The following is a 13,736-nucleotide window of genomic DNA, read 5'->3' as shown; positions in this document are numbered from 1 at the left end:
AGAGCAAGAAAGGTAAATTGCATTATATGTAAAGGGAATTGGGGCTGGGAAATTAAAGAAGACAGTAAATCAGAACTCAGAACAAAGGACAAGGAAAGTAAATTGCATCAATGGAAAAGGGAATTGAGGTGCAGAGAAATTTAAATTGCTTAGAATTGTAAATCAAGCTCACAGCAAACTCATGTAAAATTGCAGAAAGGAAAACTTGCAGAAGAAGATTATCAGAAACTGAAATTTGCATAACCTGAATTGAATTGCAACACTGAAATGTAAAAATGCAAAAGAATTAAAGTGTTTCAAAGAGAAATTTCTACTCTACTCCTACTCCTACTCCTATGGCTCTCTAGCAGAGCCAGTCCCCTTAATGAAATAAAATTGATGCCTTTATATAGGCTTCACAAAAACGAAAAATGAAATTGAAATTGAAAACAAATTAAAATTCAAATGAAATTCCTAATCTAGCTTTTTCTTGTCCCGTTGAGTCATGTTGATGGGCTTTGCTTGCTTTGGATTTGAATGAGAGTGGATCCGGATGCATTTGGTGGCTTGGGTCTGTGAAGAATTAGATCCAAGATAGCACTTGATGGCATGGGTCAGGAGTGGCTTGGTGACACTCCCAGGGAAGCGTTCAGTTGAGAAAGTAAAGTTGGCGTTCACTCCTTGTATGCTTCCTCACGTGCCAATTTTGGTGCGCATGTAGCCTTACTAGCATTTCCATAGTGAACGCTACGCTCAATATTTGAGCGCTACCTTGCTTTGTTGAGTGCTGCCTTAGTGAGCCCTTTGGTTCTTCAAATTCTTACCCAGACTTGTCCAAGCCCGAAAAAGTTAACTTAGTGAGCGTGGCGCTCACTATAGTAACGAGCGTTACTCCAAATGTTGGCTTTTGAGTGTGGTTTTTGGGCCTTAAAGATGCTTATCACTTGTGCTTCAATTTCATGCCAAAAATAGATTGTTATATATCGTTGGAAAGCTCTGAATGTCAGCTTTCCAATGCAACTAGAAGCGCATCAATTGGTCATCTCTAGCTCAAGTTATGGCCCTTTGAAGAAGGCATGGTCATGTTGTCAGCGCCCAGTTAACTTTAGTGAACACTCCCCTTGCTTCCAAGCTGAAATTCACGAGAAAGTTTAACAAAGTGAACGCCTAGTTAACAAAAGTGAATGCCCAGTTAACATTTTGAGCGCTGATTGTGAACACTGAGCACGCTTTCTTGATTTAGTTATGGGCCATGCTTTTAAAAGCGTGGCCTAAGGCTCCAAAGTGTGCCTCAACTCCAAAATGTGCCCAAAATTCCTCTTTTCTTCTTTTTAGCTTATTTTGTGCTTTTTTTTCTTTTTTTTCTTTTTATTTCCTACAAAGTTTATAAAATTAAAAAGATCAAAGAAATATACCATTTAAGTACAAAAGAATGCAATATTTAAGCACTAATCATCAATTTCTTGTATGAAAAAGCATAGAAAAATATGACATGATGACATGTCATCACAAGACCAAACTTAAACCTTGCTTGTCCCCAAGCAAGAAAAGAATCATGCAATAGAGATTGACAATCCAAGGTAAGAAGAATAGCAACTCAATGTTCATGGTTGGCTAGTTTTCTATGCATGCCACAATCACAAAAGAATTATAAATGATTGATGCTTCTATCTAGCTCAATTTATGAAATCTTTTCCTTATATTTCTTCCTTGAAACAAGCTTTTGATTTTCCTATTAGCTTCTCCTTTTGGGTGTTTTGCCCCATGAGTTGATAACAAAGCTATGACTCTAAATGCTTTGTTTTCAAGTATTACCACTTGACACATAAGCACCACAAGCATTAAATTAGAGGACTTTTTTAAGCTCATTTGTTTTCTTTTCTTAACTCTCTAATCATTGATGCTCAGAGCCTTGAGCTTGGAGGGAGTGCATTTTCACTTGAGCCTAGCCTTGACTCTAAGTGTTTTATTTTCAAGCTTTTTGCCTGATACATAAACACCACAAGTACTTAACATTGAATTGCCATTGGTACTCAGAGTCTTCAGCTTTCTCATTCTTTCCCTTTTTCTTTTCTTGCTTTAATTGCATTTGCTTCCTTCAAGGTTTTTATGATTTCAAAAATTTTATAAAATGTCCTAGATGAAAACTTCAATTAAATAAAATCTAATGTAATTGAGAAATAATTAATCATACTAGCCTTCCAATACTTGTATGCACATGCTAAATCCTTCTTTAATAACCTTGTTTGTTTATGATCATAATATTTTACTGCTTTGAACTTTACAAAATTCAAGTTGGTAGTTATAGTGGCATAGCAACATATTACAGATCAAAATTCAGGCTATGCTTATTCATACACACATGTGAACATAGAGAATAAAGACAATCATGCAATTTAAAGTGCTGGAAACAAATGAGAGAAAAAGGAACTTTACAACCTTTTAATTCATCTTCTCTATTATTGTCATTTTCCTCATATTCTTCACGTTCCCCTACCAACTTTCGAATGCTTGCTCATCCTCAAGCAACAATTAGAACAGTGGTGATGGGGCTAAGATGGATCATGAGTGTCTTACACAATGAAATGTTAGTAGTACATGTGGTTTAAGCAAGCAAAATTAAAGATAACCATGAAGGCACAGAGAAACAGAGACATTGTTATTTCAAAAATAAGAGGGTGTGCACGATACATTGCTTAAAAATATAAGTGGCACACCAAACTTAGTGTGATACTTTCACTTGGAATTGATGCAAGTATCCAGTATAGATTGGAAACAAATTTTGTTGCATAGCAACACCAAACTTAGAGTGCAATCACATGTCAATTTATTTGAAATAAAACTAAGAAAATTAAACTGTTGTATGTTAAATACAATCACCAAGCTAAGAATCTGTCATGAATAAGGATTTCTTGGTGAGGTATTAACAAAAACAGTTAAGTAGGAAACTAAATGAAAGCATTAAAAACAGAGAAATTACTAAAGCAAGTAGAATGAAAAAGTGTCAAACCAAAAGAAAAATAACACTGCAAAGGCATTATGATTATGCAGACAAGTGGTGTTGCTGGATTTATTTACAGAGAAATTAAGTGGCACACCAAAATTAAAAACTTAGTGTGACACTTCCATGTAGAATTGATGCAATCATCCAGAGGGATTGAAAATAAATTGTTGTAGGGCAACACCAAACATAGAATGTAACCATATGCCAATTTATTGAAATTTAAACAAAGCAGACAGAGAAAATAAACAAAGCAAAGGAATGAAATGTTACCTAAGGTTGGGTTGCCTCCCACCAAGCGCTCTTTTAGTGTCATTAGCTTGACATTTTGTTCTTCACTTTCTTTCTCTTCTTCTAGTTTGTTAAGAGGAATGACCTCAAGGGGAGAGATGAACAAGCTAGTGTCCCCTGTCTTGGCCTCTCCTCAGCAAGCTTTCTTTTGTTATTTGCTGAATTTAACTTGCTTGCTGGATCAGGGAGAGGATTGTTTGCAGTTGACCTTTTCTTGAATGTTGTCCTTGGTATCTTGGTCACAATCCTCTTCTCGGTGCTCTTGTTAGTTTCTTTTACTTCTTTGATTTCAAGACATGGTTGCTGTGTGATTATTGGAGTTTTATCTTCAGCAAGAGCCTTTTGAATTGTTGGTTCAATGAGCCCTTCATCTATGTAATTCTCTGCTTCATTTGAGTATGAGCTTCCTTGATTGTCTTCCTCACTTTCTTGTTCCTTCACTTCCTCCTTTATACTCAATATTTGTCTTAATAGCACTTTCTTAGAGGAGGCTTGTTGTTCTTCCCTAAATCTCTTCATCTCCTCTTCATATCTTTCAATCACAGATTCAAGTGTTGAGAGTTTTTAGTTCAGGGGAGTTTGTGAGGGTTGTGAGTGTTCATGTTCCTTTCTCATCTCAAGTGGCTTTTGTAGATATGTAGTCTCGGGTTCAACTACCTTCTCAACCTCCTCCTCCATTGAAATTTCACTTGATACAGTAGCTTCTTCATCTTGCTCTTCTACTTCCTCCTTCACATCCAACCAGTGGTCTTCATCTTCCTTGCTTAGCAGTTCTGAGTGTTTCCTCATTTTCTCCAAATATCCATCCATCTTATTGCAGAGGGTTTCTTGCTCTTTCCAATAGTCTATGGATGTTTGTAGGTATTGTTCAAATGCTAGCTCAAGGGATGAAGGTTGAGAGAAATTTTGTGGGTATGGATGTGTTGTGGTGATGTTTTGAGGGACATGGAATAAATTTTGTGGATTGTGGAATGAGTTTTGGGGTTGGTATGGATTGTGGAGGAAACTTTGTGTTGAGGTATCATCAAGTGATGAAGTATTTTCACATGAGAAGCTGGGAGGTGAGGTTGGACAATTTTGCACGAATGAATTGAAGGTTTGCTCAAGTGATGATAGGCTCTTGATGAACACAGTATGGATCACTTAGATCTCTTTGATTTTGACTTTCCCAGCCACAATATGAGTAGTTGTTAGACTCATCAAAATCTGGATCATATTGTGTCTGTGGGAAGTATCCCATTTCAACTGATTGTTCACACTCTTGTTGACATGTCCAGACACCCTGAGGGTAATGACATAAATTATCTTGTGGTTCTGGATCATATCTCATGTGAATTGCTTCATCATCTATCATTTCTTGGTGATATTCCCATCCACCATTAGGATAATGACTTGAATCATGCTGTGGTGGTGAGTAACATCCCATATGATTCTCTTGCTCATCTTGTGGTTCTGAAGCATATCTCAATTGATTGGAGTGCTCCGAATTTGTATTTTCTTCGTGATATTCCCAGCCACCATTAGAGATTGGTGATGGTGGGTAATATCCCATAAAATCTGTTTGATTATAAGATGAGTTGAACTCCATTTAAATTTTATAAAACACATCACCAATGAAAATTGAAATTCATGTCACGGAAAAGAATTTCTTAGTGAGGCAATAACTCAAACACCTTGGTGTCAACTTAAAACAGAAAACAAAAACAAAGAAAATGCTTAATCTAGACCTCTCACCCACTTAATCATTGTCGATCTATATCAATCCCCGGCAACGGTGCCAAAAACTTGATGGGTGAAAATTAGATTTCACACAAACTCATCGGCAATTGTACCGGGTCACATCAAGTAGTAATAACTCACAAGAGTGAGGTCGATCCCACAAGAATTGATGGATCAAGCAACTTTAGTGAGGTGATTAGTTTAGTTAAGCAAACAGTGATGAATGGAGTGAACTTTGAGCAACAGAATGTAAATGACAAGAAATTTAAAGTGCAGAAGGTAGATTGGACAGAATCTTAAAGAGCAAGAAAGGTAAATTGCATTATATGTAAAGGAAATTGGGGCTGGGAAATTAAAGAAGACAGTAAATCAGAACTCAGAATAAATTACAGAATCTTAAATGACAAGGAAAGTAAATTGCATCAACTTAAAAGGGAATTGAGGTGCATGGAAATTTAAATTGCTTAGAATTGTAAATCAAGCTCACAGCAAACTCATGTAAAATTGCAGAAAGGAAAACTTGCAGAAGAAGATTATTAGAAACTGAAATTTGCATAAGTTGAATTGAATTGCATCACTGAAATGTAAAAATGCAAAAAAATTAAAGTGTTTCAAAGAGAACTTTCTATTCTACTCCTACTCCTACTCCTATTGCTCTCTAGTAGAGCCAGCCCCCTTAATGAAATAAAATTGATGCCTTTATATAAGCTTTACAAAAATGAAAAATGAAATTGAAATTGAAAACAAATTCAAATTCAAATGAAATTCCTAATCTAGCTTTTTCTTGTGTCTTTGAGTCATGTTGATGGGCTTTGCTTGCTTTGAATTTGAATGAGAGTGGATCCGGATGCATTTGGTGGCTTGGGTCTGTGAAGAATTGGATCCAAGATGGCATTTGATGGCATGGGTCAGGAGTGGCTTGGTGACACTCCCAGGGAAGCGTTGAGTTGGAAAAGTGAACTTGGCGTTCACTCCGTGTATGCTTCCTCACGTGCCAATTTTAGTGCACATGTAGCCTTACTAGTGTTTCCATAGTGAAACACTACGCTCAATATTTGAGCGCTACCTTGCTTTGTTGAGTGTTGCCTTAGTGAGCCCTTTGGTGCTTCAATTTCTTACCCAGACTTGTCCAAGCCCGAAAAAGTTAACTTAGTGAGCATGGTGCTCACTTTAGTAACGAGCGCTACTCCAAATGTTGGCTTTTGAGTGTGGTTTTTAGGCCTTAAAGATGCTTATCTCTTATACTTCAATTTCATGCCAAATATAGATTGTTATATATTGTTAGAAAGCTCTGAATATCAGCTTTCTAACGCAACTAGAAGTGCATCAATTAGATATCTGTAGCTCAAATTATGGCCCTTTGAAGAAGGCATGGTCATGCTGTCAGCGCCCAGTTAACAAAAGTGAACGCCGAGTTAACTTTAGTGAACGCTTCCTTTGCTTCCAAGCTGAAATTCACGAGAAAGTTTAACAAAGTGAACGCCCAGTTAACAAAAGTGAATGCCCAGTTAACATTTTGAGCGCTGATTATGAACATGGAACACGCTTTCTTGATTTAGTTATGGGCCATGCTTTTAAAAGCGTGGCCTAAGGCTCCAAAGTGTGCCTCAACTCCAAAATGTGCCCAAAATTCCTCTTTTCTTCTTTTTAGCTTATTTTGTGCTTTTTTTGCTTCTTTTTCTTCTTATTTCCTACAAAGTTTATAAAATCAAAAGATCAAAGAAATATACCATTTAAGCACAAAAGAATGCAATATTTAAGCACTAATCATCAATTTCTTGTATGAAAAATCATAGAAAAACATGACATGATGACATGTCATCAAGCATACCGAATCACTAGACGGTACCAAGAGTGACTTGGAGTCCGCTACTTCATATTCTTCTGTTGGCACCACTAATACATCTTTGCATCCCACAGGTGAACCATACATGGTGGAGCCACGTCGGATCATTCTACATGAATAAGGGGCTTCGGACATCATACTTCAACCTTTGCAAGCAAGGTATCTGTTCCGAGGGTTACCTGAAACTGTAGGTCGATCTCGGATGAGATTTTCTGTGCTGGTTGGAGATGACGTGTCCGGCTGGTGGGTGGCGGCCGGAACTGTCGTGTCTGACTTGTTGGACAGGATGCGCTGCTGATCCTTCGTCACTGGAGGGTGGTGGTACCTACAAGGGACTCCGATGCTTAAGTTAGCAAAGGTATTAAGCAGGTTTTTGTAGAATCAGAGTATATATTATACCTGGGTGCTCCAGTGTATTTATAATGGTGTGGAGTGACCTTGTTAGATAAGATAAGTTAGTTATCTTATCTTATCTTATCTTATCTTATCTTATCTTTTGGTGAGGTCATCTTATCTTCTGTGGAACTGCCTTTATCTTTCTAGGCTTTGGCTGCCTTTAGATTGGGCTGTGTCCCTTTTTTGGGCCTGCTTGTGCCTCTTATGGCGATTTGGCCAAGCTCTTTGTGAAGAGGTCAATAATGGGCCAACCTTCTAAGAGGTCAGACATGGGCCAACCTTCTAAGAGATCGGATAGTCTGACCTGAAGAGGTCGGTCGACTTGTCGTCAAACAACCCGGGTCGGACAGCTCGACCCAGGGTATGAACAGTGCCCCTGCTTGAGCTTCGATCTTCCTTGTGAGGTCGTGCTTCTTAGCTTCGATCCTTTCGAGGGAGTCATGCTCAAGCATTTGTCTGGCTTGTTACTTCATTGCTTTGCAATCTTTGCAGATTTTCTAGAGGTTTGGTACTTCACAGTCCAACCTCTTTTGAGTGGTAGTGTGGGTTTTCTACCCTTGCCTTCTGGATCACGCCTTGCTTTAAGTTTGTGTTGACAACCCTCTGCTTTGGTGAAGTTATCCTTGCGGCTTGATATCCGGGCTTTTAGTGACTTATCCAATGACTTTTTAGTGTTCTTTATATAGAACCTTTTTTAGTCTCGGATGACGTTCGTAGCCCTGTTTGAGATTGTGCCTTCTTTGAGTGGAGTTGTATCCCTTTTGGCTAAGCACATTTGAGCCTTAAGTTGTTTCCCAACCTTTTGGCTTGTTCTTTTTTGAGATCGTACTTGCACCTCTTCTTTAGCTGACGTCGACCTGTATGACTTTGCCCCTGCTTGAGTTCGGACCTTTCCATGAGATCGTGCTTTTAGAGCTTCGATCTCTTTGAGAAAGTCGTGCTCAAGCATCTTGACTTCTTGAGTAGTTTCCCCTTGTGCGAGTCTGGTATTGCCCTTTTTAGTTTCTTGAGAGGTCTTTTCAGCCTTCTTTCGACTTGTTTGTTTTTACTGCTCGGGCTTTTTAGTCATAATCCAACAACTTTTTAGGTAGTATTCTGATGGGGAACCTTTTTGTTTGGATGACTTTTTAGCTCCGTGATGAGCGGATAATTTATACGCTTTTTGACATTGTTTTTAGTATGTTTTTAGTAGGATCTAGTTACTTTTAGGGATGTTTTTAATAGATTTTGTGTTAAATTCACATTTCTGGACTTTACTATGAGTTTGTGTGTTTTTCTGTGATTTCAGGTATTTTCTGGCTGAAATTGAGGGACTTGAGCAGAAATCAGATTCAGAGGTTGAAAAAGGACTGCTGATGCTGTTGGATTCTGACCTCCCTGCACTCAAAGTGGATTTTCTGGAGCTACAGAACTCGAAATGGCGCGCTTCCAATTGTGTTGGAAAGTAGACATCCAGGGCTTTCCAGCAATATATAATAGTCCATACTTTGGCCAATAATTGACGACGTAAACTGGCGTTCAACGCCAGCTTTCTACCCAAATCTGGCGTCCAGCGCCAGAAAAGGATCCAAAACCAGAGTTGAACGCCCAAACTGGCACAAAAACTGGCGTTCAACTCCACAAATGGCCTCTGCACGTGCAACACTTAAGCTCATCCCAAACACACACCAAGTGGGCCCCGGAAGTGGATTTATGCATCAATTACTTACTCATGTAAACCCTAGTAGCTAGTTTATTATAAATAGGACCTATTACTATTGTATTAGGCATCTTTGAACGCATTGTTCTTAGACCATAGGGGCTGGCCACACGGCCATGCCTGGACCTTCACTTATGTATTTTCATACGGTAGAGTTTCTACACGCCATAGATTAAGGTGTGGAGCTCTGCTGTTCCTCAAAGATTAATGCAAAGTACTACTGTTTTCTATTCAATTCTTCTTATTTCGCTTCTAAGATATCCATTCGCACCCAAGAACGTGATGAAGGTGATGATTATGTGTGACGCTCATCATCCTTCTCCCTTATGAACGCGTGCCTGACAAACACTTCTGTTCTACATGAATTAAGCTAGAATGAGTATCTCTTAGATCTCCTAACCAGAATCTTCGTGGCGTAAGCTAGAATGATGGCGGCATTCAAGAGAATCCGGAAGGTCTAAACCTTGTCTGTGGTATTCTGAGTAGGATTCAATGATTGAATGACTGTGACGAGCTTCAAACTCGCGAGTGCTGGGCGTTAGTGACAGACGCAAAAGGAGGGTGAATCCTATTCCAGCATGATCGAGAACCGACAGATGAATGGTCGTGCTGTGATAGAGCATGTGAGCATATCTTTCACTGAGAGGAGGGGATGTAGCCACTGACAACGGTGATGCCCTTGCATAAAGCCAGCCATGGAAAGGAGTAAGACTGATTGGATGAAGATAGCAGGAAAGCAGAGGTTCAGAGGAACGAAAAGCATCTCCATTCGCTTATCTGAAATTCCTACCAATGATTTACATAAGTATCTCTATCCCTATTTTATTATATAATATTCGAAAACACCATTATCACTTTATATCTGCCTGACTGAGATTTACAAGGTGACCATAGCTTGCTTCATACCAACAATCTCCGTGGGATTCGACCCTTACTCACGTAAGGTATTACTTGGACGACCCAGTGCACTTGCTGGTTAGTTGTATCGAAGTTGTGACAATTATGTATTGAGATCAGAGCACCAAGTTTTTGGCGCCGTTGCCGGGGATTGTTTGAGCCTGGACATCACAATTTCGTGCACCAAGTTTTTGGCGCCGTTGTCGGGGATTGTTCGAGTTTGGACAACTGACGGTTCATCTTGTTGCTCAGATTAGGTAATTTTCTTTTTGTTTTGTTTTCAAAAATTTTTCAAAAATCTTTCAAAAATTTCTCCTTTGTTTTCGAAAAAAAAAATTTTTAATTAAAAATATTTTCAAAAATATACTTTTCTTCAGGATTTTTAAGAATAAATTCTAGTGTTTCATGATGATTTGTTGAATCCTGGCTGGCTGTAAGCCATGTCCAATCTTTTGGACTGGGATTTCAACTTATCATCACAAGAGATTCTCACACGCTTAGTTGTTCTATACATGAAAAAACTTACATGCTAAAGCTTGGCTGGCTATTAAGCCATGCCTGACCCTTTGATTGGAGCTTTAGAGCATAAGATTCCTGGAATTCATATTAAAAATTTTGAATCCTTATTTTTCTCTTTTCTAAATAATTTTCGAAAAATATAAAATAAAAATCCAAAAAAAAAAATTAGAAAATCATAAAAATCAAAAATATTTTTGTGTTCTTGTTTGAGTCTTTAGTCATATCATAAGTTTGGTGTCAATTGCATGTGCATCTTGCATTTTTCGAAAATTTCATGCATTCATGGTGTTCTTCATGATCTTCAAGTTGTTCTTGGTAAGTCTTCTTGTTTGATCTTGATGATTTTTTGTTTTGTGTCTTTTCATGTTTATCATATGCATTCTTGAATTCTTAGTGCGTAAGCATTAAAGAATTCTAAGTTTGGTGTCTTGCATGTTTTCTTTGCATTAAAAATTTTTCAAAAATATGTTCTTGATGTTCATCATGTTCTTCATAGTGTTCTTGGTGTTCATCTTGACATTCATAGCATTCTTGCATGCATTCATTGTTTTGATCTAAAAATTTCATGCATTGCATAATTTTCATGTTTTCATAAAAATTCAAAAAAAAAAATATCTTTCCATGTTTCTCTCATCAAATTCGAAAATTTGAATTGACTTTTTCAAAAATTTTTAAAATCAAATTATTTCTCATGAGTCAAATCAAATTTTCAATTTGAAAATCTTATCTTTTTCAAAATCTTTTTCAAAAATCAAATCTTTTTTAAAAAAAATTCTTAGTTATTTTTGAAAATTCCAAAAATATTTTTCAAAAATCTTTTTCTTATTTTATATCATAATTTTCGAAAATAACATAAACAATTAATGTTTTGAGTCAAAAATTTGAAGTTTGTTACTTGCTTGTTAAGAAAGATTCAAACTTTAAGTTCTAGAATCATATCTTGTGATTTCTTATGAATCAAGTCATTAATTGTGATTTTAAAAATCATATCTTTTCAAAAATATCTTCTTATCTTATCTTTTTCAAAAATATCTTTTCAAAATATCTTTTCTAACTTCCTAACCTCTTATCTTTTCAAAAATTTGTTTCAACTAACTAACTAACTTTTTGTTTGTTTCTTAACTTTTTCAAAACCACCTAACTAACTCTCTCTCTCATTTTTCGAAAATATCTCCCCCTTTTTCAAAATTTCTTTTTAAATTATTAATTATTTTAATTTTTAAAACTTAATTTTCGAAAATTACTAACAATTTTTCAAAAACCATTTTCAAAAATCACTAACTCCTTTTCAAAAATAATTTTCGAAAATTATCCCTCCCCCATCCTATTTTATTTATTCATTCATATCTTAACATCTCATCTCACATCTCTTCCATTCGTACAGTTGTATTTCTTCCTTTACATCACATTCTTTGTCTCCCCCTCTTTTCTTCCACTCACAAAGGGATCCCTATACTGCGGTATAAAGGATCTCTATTATTATTATTATTTTTCTGTGCCTTCTTCTTTGTCATATGAGCAGGAGCAAGGATAAGAACATTCTTGTGGAAGCAGATCCAGAACCTGAAAGGACTCTGAAGAGAAAATTAAGAGAAGCTAAAATACAACAATCCAGAGATAACCTTTCAGAAATTTTCGAACAGGCAGAGGAGATGGCAGCCGAAAATAATAATAATGTAAGGAAGATGCTTGGTGACTTTACTGCACCTAATTCCAATTTACATGGAAGAAGCATCTCCATTCCTGCCATTGGAGCAAACAACTTTGAGCTGAAACCTCAATTAGTTTCTCTGATGCAGCAGAACTGCAAGTTTCATGGACTTCCATCTGAAGATCCTTTTCAGTTCTTAACTGAATTCTTGCAGATATGTGATACTGTTAAGACTAATGGAGTAGATCCTGAAGTCTACAGGCTCATGCTTTTCCCTTTTGCTGTAAGAGACAGAGCTAGATCATGGTTGGATTCTCAACCCAAAGACAGCCTGAACTCTTGGGATAAGCTGGTCACGGCTTTCTTAGCCAAGTACTTTCCTCCTCAAAAGCTGAGCAAGCTTAGAGCTGATGTTCAAACCTTCAGACAGAAAGAAGGTGAATCCCTCTATGAAGCTTGGGAAAGATACAAACAGTTGACCAAAAAGTGTCCTTCTGACATGCTTTTAGAATTGACCATCCTGGATATATTCTATGATGGTTTATCTGAGCTATCAAAGATGTCACTGGACACTTCTGCAGGTGGATCCATTCACCTAAAGAAAACGCCTGCAGAAGCTCAAGAACTCATTGACATGGTTGCTAATAACCAGTTCATGTACACTTCTGAAAGGAATCCTGTGAGTAATGGGACGCCTATGAAGAAGGGAGTTCTTGAAGTTGATACTCTGAATGCCATATTGGCTCAGAACAAAATATTGACTCAGCAAGTCAATATGATTTCTCAGAGTCTGCATGGAATGCAAGCTGCATCCAACAGTACTCAAGAGGCATCTTCTGAAGAAGAAGCCTATGATCCTGAGAACCCTGCAATAGCAGAGGTGAACTACTTAGGTGAACCTTATGGAAACACCTATAACTCAACATGGAGAAATCATCCAAATTTCTCATGGAAGGATCAAAAGCCTCAACAAGGCTTTAATAATGGTGGAAGAAACAGGTTTAGCAATAGCAAACCTTTTCCATCATCAACTCAGCAACAGACAGAGAACTCTGAACAAAATGCTTCTAATTTAGCAAATCTAATCTCTGATCTATCTAAGGCCACTGTAAGTTTCATGAATGAAACAAGGTCTTCCATTAGAAATTTGGAAGCATAAGTAGGCCAGCTGAGTAAAAAAATCACTGAAATCCCTCCTAGTACTCTCCCAAGCAATACAGAAGAGAACTCAAAAGGAGAGTGCAAGGCCATTGACATAAGCGCCATGGCCGAACCTGCGAGGAGAGGAGAGGACGTGAATCCCAAGGAGGAAGACCTCCTGGGACGTCCAGTGATCAATAAGGAGCTTCCCTCTGAGGAACCAAAGGATTCTGAGGCTCATCTAGAGACTATAGAGATCCCATTGAACCTCCTTATGCCCTTCATGAGCTCTGATGAGTATTCCTCTTCTGAAGAGAATGAGGATGTTACTGAAGAGCAAACTGCCAAGTTTCCTGGTGCAATCATGAAGCTGAATGCCAAATTGTTTGGCATTGATGCTTGGGAAGTTGAACCTCCCTTGTTCATCAATGAACTCAGTGATCTGGATCAACTGACATTTCCTCAGAAGAGACAGGATCCTGGAAAGTTCATAATACCCTGTACCATAGGCACCATGCTCTTTAAGGCTCTGTGTGATCTTGGTTCAGGAATAAACCTCATGCCCCTCTCTGTAATAGAGAAACTGGGAATCTATGGG

General features: G+C 37.6%; 1 non-coding gene across 1 annotated transcript; it reads right to left on the bottom strand.

Moving 5' to 3' along the window:
- Window positions 1-12,395: 12,395 nt before the first annotated feature.
- On the bottom strand, window positions 12,396-12,503 carry LOC112752469 (small nucleolar RNA R71). The gene has a single exon (XR_003176905.1). It is a non-coding gene; the product is annotated as a small nucleolar RNA R71 (small nucleolar RNA).
- Between the last annotated feature and the right edge of the window lie 1,233 nt (window positions 12,504-13,736).

The sequence above is a fragment of the Arachis hypogaea genome, chromosome 15, assembly GCF_003086295.3.
Source record: "Arachis hypogaea cultivar Tifrunner chromosome 15, arahy.Tifrunner.gnm2.J5K5, whole genome shotgun sequence".
Classification (NCBI taxonomy): domain Eukaryota; kingdom Viridiplantae; phylum Streptophyta; class Magnoliopsida; order Fabales; family Fabaceae; genus Arachis; species Arachis hypogaea.
This window is presented reverse-complemented; position numbering and strand designations above follow the sequence as displayed.